The following is a 7,837-nucleotide window of genomic DNA, read 5'->3' as shown; positions in this document are numbered from 1 at the left end:
TGGACGCCCTGTACGGCAAGGGAATAATTCCGCCCATGGGATGCAGCCACGAGGAACTGTTCCTGTTCTTCCTGGAACACGGCTCGGCTGCTCCTTCCGCACCCCTGGGCGCTCCCCCGGGAAAAGCGTCGGCGAAAGGGAAGCGGGGCTCCGCTACTACTGCCGTGCTGCCCGCAAAGAGGGCTCGCATCCGGGAGCCAATCCCGTCCACGAGCGCCCCCCGTGATCCCGTGCTGGCTGCCCTCACGGACATTCAGCTTACCCTCGGCGACTTGGGTTCCCGCATCGCCGTCCTGGAGGCTGAGGTGGCAAAGGCTCCAGTGCCGACCTTCTACTGGCTCGTGGGTGCTGTGGAAGAAATTGGGATTTCCTGTGTGCTTACACTAATCACTAATCAATAGAACTAGTCATTGGATACTAGTTAGTACGTTTATCATGTAAGCTTGCTATTAATAACAGTATATTGTGTCTATGTGTCAGGTTAATAGATGTTCGGGGTCAGGAGAAAGTACTGGCTAAACGGTCCTTGTCATGACTACAAGGAGAGCTCCAACTATGAACTCTCTAGTGTGAGAGTTGTCATGTGTTGGGAGCAGTGAATCTTTATCTCTGAGACTGTTGTAACGTCATTCCTGCCTGACTGTCACAATCTATGTTTACATTCTTGTGCCCTATTAAAGATGGTCCTTCGGCTTTCGGAGCGGAGAGAGACCTGGTTGAGACCTAAGCTTGGGGTTGTGTTGTCATTCATGGTCAGAAGACTGGTTTTCTCTCCCAATCTGCAGATTGATAAATACTTAGTAATATCAAGAACTCAACTGAACTTAGTCACTCCGTTTATGAAGAGACGGACAAAACACTTTCTTCATCAGTGCTCCTGCGGCCTCCGACCAAGACGTGGTGCCACGGAGGAGCCTGGCCTCGGCTGTACCGGCTGCTGCCTCCGGTGCACCGTTCCTGTCCTCCACGGCTGGCGTGTCCTTACACCTCAGGAGCCAAATCCTTGCAGGTATGGATGTCAATCTCGTTCAGATATTGCTTGGTGCAACCGACCTTGTAGACCGAAGTTTGGTTGATTGCGGGGAAGTGTCCGTGTTCCTAAAGGGCAGCGACCCTAGAATGTCCAAGAACATGACTCTGGCCGAATTCTGCGTGGCATTTGGGGTGTACCGAGATACGCTATGCGAGGTATACCCCGAGCGTTGCGTCGAAATGGACGACTACCTGGCTCAAATTTCTGATCTGGCCCTGCGCTACGGTGGTAGTTTGTTTTATGAATATCACAAATGTCTGTCCGCTAAGGCGGCCCTGCACCTCCAGAAATTGAATCTGCGGCTGGACTGGTCGGTGAGGGATCTAGATTTTGTGAGCCGTGTGCGGATCCCTGGCTCACTCTGTAAACCTGTGTCCCAGAACCGCATACGCGTCCTTGGTTAAACCTGAGGCGACCCTGCATGCCATGTCCAGAGGTGGTCGGAGGAAGGTAGGGCCCTATCAGTCACCCACAGTAAACCCACCGCTATGTATCCACTTCAATGAGAATGTGTGCCAATTCGCTAACTGCAAATATCTGCATGCTTGCAGTTTCTGCGGGGACGCCCATCCCCGACCTGTGTGCCCTCGTCAGGCCTGCCCCGAAGGGCAAGTAAATAAACCGGTGTCAACCCCCATAAACATTGAGAGACTTAGTATTGCACTGAATAAGCATCCAGATCGTTGTTTTGTGATGTACCTTTTGGATGGTTTGACTCATGGGTTCTATGCTGGTCTGTCTGAGCTGCCGACTATCACTCATGTATGTAATAACCTGCAGAGCGCGCTTCGTGAGCCGAGCGTCGTGGATACACTCATCCTAAAAGAGATAACTAAAGGGTTCATGATTGGGCCTTTCGACGAATCCCCTTTCTCCCCGTTCAGGGTTAGCCCCATAGGCATAGCCACGCGCAAATATTCAGGCAAGAAACGGCTGATAGTAGATCTGTCGGCTCCGCACGGCTGCGCGGTGGCCAGTATTACAGTTTTTCTCAATTGCTAAAACACTAAAACCCATTGGCTGAAAAAAGTTCTCAGTTGCCTGAACTCATGTAGCAAATTGTGCAGTCTGTTGTCAATACCTTAAACCATTTCCCATGGTAAAACACAATTTGCAGATCTCACATAGACTTTTCAGCAAAACTCTAAACACATTCTCATTCTCAAAACACATTCTGCACTCTTAATGCACATGTCATCCATACTGGTAAACACAAATGGCAACAATCAAATACAAATAGAGAAAACATGTCATTGACAAAACACAACCACTCAAAATTGATTTCACTTGTTTCAAATACAGTTTTTCTCAATTGCTAAAACACTAAACCCTATTGTCTGAACCAAATGCTCAGTTGCCTGAACCCACTGATTTAATCAATCACTCTTTTGGCAAAACCATAAGCACTTTTCGCCTGTTTAGACACAACTTGCCAACACATTTTCATTGTAATGCACCCGTGCTGCATAATGGTGAGCACAGGTGACAAAAGTCAAACACAACTAGAGAGGGTACAATTTCTGGGGAAATTGTAGGGTGTGCTTGCTTGCGTCGGTTGCACAGGGGTCCGTTTTTGAATGACATTTTTACAACTGATATTTCTGTATATTTCATATTAAAATGCATACTTATTATTTATAAAGATGACAGATTTAAAAGCATTTTTTTTTTGCTGCTCATTTACAACTGAAAATACGAGTGAAGTGTAGAATGAAATAGATGTCTTCTCATTTCCCCTGCAAGAGGCAGCCTCATCGTTGCAACAAAACGAATAAATTGGGCAGACCGGTGTAAAAATTGACCTAATCTCTATGACTTAAACGTCATTTTAAGTTTTTCCCTTCTCATGATATTTTCAGGCATTTAGCCTACTCATTGCATTCATTCATTAATAAAGAACCCCCTTTGAAGATTATTCTACGACGTTGCCCGGCAGTAGAAGATGGAATCGCGATTCAAACAGTACCATCTGCTAACTGAAAATATGCCCCCCAAAACGTAAATAAGCTTGACATTTATTTAGTGGAAAATCGCTCATTTATAAAAAGCTCACTGGTAGCGATCATTGTCAGTAACAACGCAAAATGCGATATAGCCCTGTGTGGAGAAGCTGCCCCGGTAAATTGTACTACTACGGCACAGTACTAGACTACTGCTGTGTTCATCTTGGTAGAGATTGCGTTGGTTAAATTGGATTTAACGTTCCGTTGTACGGTTTACGCTGAACTTAATTATTTTCATGAACAGATTGACAATGTTTAGGCTGTGGCAATGAAGTTCAGGTTAGTAGTTAGATAGACTTTTGATTTAAGTAAGGGGAGTGCCGAACATGTTCTGTCGCCGTTTGACTTCCTAAACAGCTGTGTAGTGTAGATGTTTTTGTAGTGTGTCTCGCGTAAGCTACAGCGTTGCAGTGAGCTACACTGGTTTGAAACCACAGGTAATGGTAATTTCACCAACAAATCGTTTACTAATGTCAGAATAAATCCTACAACGAAAATGTATATGTGAGGAATGTGTATTTTAACGATTGAAAACAGATACATCATATACCACTGTAGTATGTGTTGCCCGGGCAACACAGGCTAATGTCATGATGCTAATACTTCAGTGAAATAGTAGACTACTGTTTCCGAAAGTAGATGTACTTCCTTAATAATATCAGCTTATATTGTAGTTACATTACACATCACAATTGTGTGTCATATCACAAAGTAAAATGAGTAAATAGTTATCACCCTGGCCTCCCAGCTAACACAGTTACGTTGACCTTACGTTGCCGCAACGTCACTCGATGACCAAACATACGTTGCCGTGCATCTGTGGGACGCCAGAACGTAACCGCAACGTAATCTTGTGACGTTGCCAGTCCGTAACCGCGACGTCGTGGCAACGTTATTTTTCCGACGTTGCCAGTCTGTAACCGCGACCTCCTAGCAACGTCATTTTCCGACGTTGCCAGTCCGTAACCGCGACCTCCTAGCAACGTAATTTTCCGACGTTGCCAGTCTGTAACCGCGACCTCCTAGCAACGTCATTTTCCGACGTTGCCAGTCCGTAACTGCGACCTCCTAGCAACGTAATTTTGTGACGTTGCCAGTCCGTAACTGCAACGTTAACTAAGTAACCTATATTTCTCAATTCTACTGCTTATATTGGGGCGGTTCATATGCAGACCTCATTTGCCCAAAATGCTACTTGTTCTTGTATAATAGGCTACATGGTAGCCAACTTTATGAGGTTTGTGTGATGTGTAGCCTAACTCCAGCTAATCATAAACAAGGCAGCATTTCCATGTAACATTGTCATTTTATTTCAAACAAAGTGCCAAACAGTGAATTAAAATCTTCTGCCAGTCCCCGCTACAGGTCCTGTCTGTTGGCCCTGACAATGAAGCACAAAATAAGTTAGTGTTCTATCAACATAATTGCACGTGTAAAAAGGCGCTATACAAGTCATAAAAAAATCACATCTAAAATAATATACATCATCAAAAAAACATGTGATTCTAGATTTGTGTCACATAGCCATGTGAAAGGTTGGATATGGAAGCTGCAATCATGATTCATTCACCTGGCTTGTTTTGAACGGGCTGCCGGGTTGTGTTTGAGTGTCTCCTCTATGAGGAGCTCCACAGCTTTCTCTCCTAGTCCCGTCTTCCACTTCATCACAGCGTCTGGAATTAGAAGTCAGGAACTTATTGTCAGCACCAATGTGAACGTTGAACGCTGCGTGTAAGCCATAGTTCATGGCATCTCCAAACACTTACCACTCTCTTTCGCAACTCCAGCACCTTAAGGCGCTCCTCGCTTAAGGCGTCTTGGAGTTCAGCCTGTGTTTGGGCCACCTGTAGGTCCATCACTGGCACCTCTTCAGTGTGTCTGCCCTGTAGTCGCCTGAATAGGAGAGCCTCTCGCTGGTTCTCCTCCAATGTCTCCATCTTCCGGAGCATAACCTGTAATGTGTCTGTCATTAAAGACAAGTAAAACAAGTTTACAAGAGTTAGCATGATTGGCATACACTGTGGTTCTTCTAGATTAGCTGTAACATTTATGTAAATAACAAATGTTACCTTGAATGGTTGTATACAAAGCATATATTTTTTGGAGTGTCTTATATTTGCACTTGCCTGGCTGCCAGCTGTTTTCCTGGGCCCCCAATTGGTTCACCTCCACCAGACCAGAGTTGACATCTAGGGGTATGGAATCTGGTGATGCAAAAGTTTTAAGTCATGCTTTTGCTTCAAAACATAGCCTTTAGGTTGCCATGGCTCATACAATTATTGTCACTGTTTTAAACGGTCATTCATTACTTTACCATCATTTCCCAGGGACACAGTGCTAGGCCGTGTGACGGTGGTAGGATAATCTGTACAGAAATGAAAATGGAATGTAGTTTATGTACATAGTTATAGCATATTGATATAAAAGGAGTAGCATTGCACATATGTGATCGTTCGAAAGCAGGGCCCCACATCGTAGCGTCGCACATGTGTGATTCTGAACATTCCAACCGACTGTTTTCCGATAGACAAAAACTATATGACAAACGCTATAGTATGGCTTCAAAATTTACAATTAGTAGGCTAACAAGTAACACTAGCAGGTAGTAGCATTGCTACGAGTATTGTGCTAGGTTGCTAGGTAACGGAAGCTAATTAAAGCAACCTAGCTGCCGTTTTGGAAAAATAACTAGTGGAAGCGTCGGAAATATTTAAAACTCACGCATCTAAAAGGTTAAAACGAATAAACTTATCCAAAAAAAGATGTCATGTACAAATTGGAAAAATTAGTGACATGATACTTTTATAGACGCCATTGCTGTGATTAAAACGTGATCAGCCACGCTAGCTCCAGTCTTTGAAAATTCCGGGCTAAATAAACTATTTTGGGACAAGGTTTTTTAACAGTTCTGAACGTTTATTTTCACTGATTCTTTTGTGGGTGATTTGTGAGACGCTAAACTTTGATAACATGTAGGCCTATGCATTTTCAGTATTTCAACATAACTTTCTGGAGGGTTTAACCTCTACTGTACTGTACGTAGCTATCGAAATCCTAACGTAAACAATGTGAATCTGATAGCACATAAACAGGCTAAATGGCCTACATTTCAAACATATACGTATAAGCATGCCCCATCAAATTTCTTAAAATATGTTTATATATTTATGTAAAGAAACTCACCTTTGAAGTAGCTAATTTCCAGTTGAAATCCAATGCGTACAAGACGGTGTTGAACCCCTGCAAAATCTCTTCTGAAACCCCAATTTGAGCGATGCGTTGAAATGGGCATGCGCAAAGTTGTTGCTCAGGGGCAGACTGAGGGGCAGGTTTGCTAAGGAAGAATTGTAATATTCTGTGATGACTTGTCTTTGGAAATGAACCTCTTAAGAGTCGCTTACCTTTTGGTCACATTTAACAATTTTGTATCACAAAAATTATTGGAGCACAAATTTGCATTGTGTGTCATACAGCTTTGGTGTGCTATACAAAGAATGTTTGCTTAATCATGTTACACATCACACATTGATTGCTTTTGTACATGTTTATAGTAAAGAATGAAAGACTAAATTATATTCCAGATTCAGTCTTATTTATTAAAGCTATGTTTCTGCATATGAGAAAATTGATGACCAATGACATGCTGGGGCTGAGCTGCACATGAATTACATGCATTGTCTACATTTATACGTGCTGGGTGCAACATTTAATATTGTGTGTGATTGAAATTCATGTAGACTATGGGTACATTGCAAAAGTGTCAGAACTGAGAGCAGTCCAGTGTGATCTCTCCATCTCTGGATAAACCACTATATGCACTCGAGATCCGTTGTCCTGCGACCAAAGAGCGACCTAGCCGCAACTTAACCCATGGTACCAAAATTAATGTATCCAGCCGACCAAGGTACAACGTCACGGCAACGTTGTCCACGGGACCAAAAAATAACGTAACCAGCCGACCAAGGTACGACGTCGCGGCAACGTTGTCCACGGGTCTAAAAATAACGGAACCAGCCGACAAAGGTACGACGTCGTAGCAACGTTGTCCATGGGACCAACTGGCAACATTCCCTTTATAACGTTGCTACGACGTTGCCACGACGTTGCCAGAAGGTAACGTCGCGGGTTACCAACTGAGCACTTACTGGCAACGTTGCCGCAACGTCATGTGTTAGCTGGGCTCTTTGCTTGTGGCGTTTCTGCAGCTGCCTTGCAGTAAAGCTATAGTTAGCCTAGCTATCCCCCAAGTTAACAGATGCGAAACGAATGTTCTGCCAAAGGTAGTCACGCGTGTTTTCGTGACGTAGTGACGTTAATAACGTCAGTGACTGTGGCTAGCAAATTAGCCACCGTTAGCTTCACTTTTCGCCACAAAAACGTAACTTGAGCCTAAACCATGCAACGGAACGTAAATCCCAATAGAAGCAACTCAATCGCTACCAAGACGAAACTTTTGACACCTAGGTTGTCTATGTAGGCCAAATATTGACTGAGTTTTAGGGGGGCAAAAAGAATAATAATAATATATATGTGAGAGAACAAAGGTTGTGCTCTCGCCGAAGGCTTGAGCACACCCAATTAAAGCACAGATGTCACCACTTGAACACAACAACTCAAAATTGATCACACTTGTAGCTAATGATGTGAGACCCTACAATGGATAGAAATCTGAGAGGAAGAGTTCGTGTGAGAGGAGGTCGAGGTGGTCAGCGAAGACAAAGAACAGTAATATCTGATGAAATCAGAGCTACTGTGATTGACCATGTTCTTGTCCATGGTATGAGCATGAGGGAGGCTGGAC

The 7,837-nt window shown here is 43.8% G+C and overlaps 1 long non-coding RNA gene across 1 annotated transcript; it reads right to left on the bottom strand.

Annotated features, from left to right (window-relative positions):
• Positions 1-5,181: 5,181 nt before the first annotated feature.
• Positions 5,182-6,360, bottom strand: LOC134011182 (uncharacterized). Its single transcript, XR_009928385.1, has 3 exons — positions 6,220-6,360; positions 5,351-5,401; positions 5,182-5,240 (listed from the first exon to the last, which is right to left on the bottom strand). It is a non-coding gene; the product is annotated as an uncharacterized LOC134011182 (long non-coding RNA).
• Between the last annotated feature and the right edge of the window lie 1,477 nt (positions 6,361-7,837).

This window comes from Osmerus eperlanus, chromosome 24 (assembly GCF_963692335.1).
Source record: "Osmerus eperlanus chromosome 24, fOsmEpe2.1, whole genome shotgun sequence".
In the NCBI taxonomy this organism is placed as follows: Eukaryota; Metazoa; Chordata; class Actinopteri; order Osmeriformes; family Osmeridae; genus Osmerus; species Osmerus eperlanus.
This window is presented reverse-complemented; position numbering and strand designations above follow the sequence as displayed.